Consider the following 2281-nt stretch of genomic DNA (forward strand, 5'->3'; position numbering starts at 1 on the left):
ATCTCTAGCCAGCATTATGGAAGCTGCACAAAGACTCATCTTTCTGGCAGACTTCTTTCCTTCTCCACCTGATTCCTGTCATTTACTCCTAATAGTCATGTTTCAATAGCATTGCTGATCATAATAGCAACCTTAGTTCTTCAAGTGATGTTCCTTATATAGCTAAAAATATAGCTAAAAGGGGATCTGTGGACAAGAGGGAGGGAACGGCAGGCTTGGGAAACCCCAAAGATTCCAGAAATGCAAATAAAAATATAGATTTATATTTTTAAAAAAACAACTCTTAAGGGTAGAAAAACCCAAAAAATGACTCAATAAAGACTGACATGCTCCCTGGGCATTGTATGCTGGTCAATTGGTATTTGGGGTATGTGTGGAAAGGGGACAAGAAACTGCAGGAGGGGAGGGAGAATGGAATGGAAAGGCTAGAAACCTGAACAGGAATCACTTTAGACTGCAACACTTTGTTGTGGGGTCCTAGATGTTATTGTATATATATTGTAAATATATATATATATACCATAGCTGTCAACGTTTTCCTTTTTTTAAGGGAAATTCCCTAATTCCGAATCGGATTCCTCACAAGAAAAAGGAAAAGTTGACAGCTATGATATATACTCCGAGAACACAGATTAATTAAGATTACTCTAACTACTACCATTGATTTTTTTTTCTAAAAAAATGTTTAGGGGTACTCTCATTTTCCTACTCATATTGAAATACTGTCCCTCAATGAGGCCAAACTTAGATTCACAAAATGTTGAGGGGTATGTATACCCCTGCATCCCCCAGAAAAAAAGCACTGAGTACTACTACTCATAATAATAATAGTAATAATAATAATAAACATTGCCTGCCTTCACCAGCAGGTCCCAAGGTGGATTACACAAATTTACAATTCCGAATTAAAAAAAGCAGTTAAGAAAGATTACAGTCACAGGAATAAGGGATCTGTGTCTGGTTTATTTTTCATTATGCAGTATTGCCATAGAGACATTGCCATAGTGACAAAGATGAACAAAAGACTGGAGAACATGTAAGATTTCATTTGATCAAGCCATAATTGTCTTTTCTTTTCTTAAATAAACAAGATATTTGACGCCTGGCTGAGCAGTAATAGTGTCGGCAAAGGGAATCCTTGATATTTTTCAGAACCAATTTTCTCCCATTTCTGTTATGAATCTGTAAAAAGTAGCAGGAATCCCATGGTGTTATTTCAGAAAGCCTACAGAGCAGTACGCAGTAAGCCCACAACTTATGTTCATTTAACTTGTGTGCATTCAGCTTTATGTGCAAGGCAAAAAAAGAGGGGGCGGGGGCAGGGTTCCAGGAGAAATGACTTTGGCAATCACATCCACCATTGAACCCAATGTGTTTTGCCTGTACATGATTTTGGCTTTAGGCATGATCCCTGGAACATAACACCCATGTAAATTGCTGACTTACTATATATTCTAGAGTCCAACAGAATTCCAGCTGTTAACTAGAATAAATATTTTTGGGGTCAAATTTCAGTTTTGCAACAGTAATAACCCCAAAGCAGCTTTAAGGGGAAAGGGCCTTCTCGGTGGTGGTGTCTTCCTGATGGAATTCTCTCTCCAGGGAGCTGACCTGATTACCATCTTTGCTATCTTTCTGGCACCAGACAAAGACCTTTTTTTTTTTAATTTCCCCAGACCTTTAGGGTACAATCCTAAAAGAAAGACTAGATCTCCTGCTCTGCCTGAAGAGGGGTATCTATGGATGGAGAAGGAAATCTTTCACAAACCTCCTCTTACAGACATGGAAACCTCTGTCCACCTTGCTGCTCTAGTTCTGAGGGTGTTGATGACAAAAGCGGGTTGTTCCAGGGACACATTGGAGAATGCTTTTGATCTGCTGGATCCCAAACCCTCACCTTCTCCTGAGGTGCTCACTGGATGGGAGAGGCATTTTCCCTCCAGCCATTCCCTCACCTACTCTGGCTGCTGTGAGATTTGACAGTTTTCTGTTATGGATTCTCTTTCCCTCTTTCCTAGGTTGCGATGTAAATCTTTAAGCTGCTATTATTTTTTTTAAGCGGGGCAGGGGGGGGGGTGATAGGGTTTCAGACAGGGGATATTAACAGCCTTACCTGGAGATGCCAGGGATTGAACTTACTGCTAAGCTATGGTCCTTCCCTCTGAGTCTGCAAAGCATCCTTAGCTAATGCAGCAACTCTTCAATCTCTTCGGTGAAAATAGACTAGAAAAGGATAATTGCTTCCCCTAACTTTTCTGCAGGCGGGAACGAGGAAGTATAT

General features: G+C 40.2%; 1 long non-coding RNA gene across 1 annotated transcript; it reads right to left on the reverse strand.

Moving 5' to 3' along the window:
• Window positions 1-923: 923 nt before the first annotated feature.
• LOC128423478 (uncharacterized) lies at window positions 924-1981 on the reverse strand. The gene is made up of 2 exons (XR_008332766.1): window positions 1898-1981; window positions 924-1182 (listed from the first exon to the last, which is right to left on the reverse strand). It is a non-coding gene; the product is annotated as an uncharacterized LOC128423478 (long non-coding RNA).
• Window positions 1982-2281: the final 300 nt, after the last annotated feature.

Source organism: Podarcis raffonei, chromosome 11, assembly GCF_027172205.1.
Source record: "Podarcis raffonei isolate rPodRaf1 chromosome 11, rPodRaf1.pri, whole genome shotgun sequence".
NCBI lineage: Eukaryota > Metazoa > Chordata > Lepidosauria > Squamata > Lacertidae > Podarcis > Podarcis raffonei.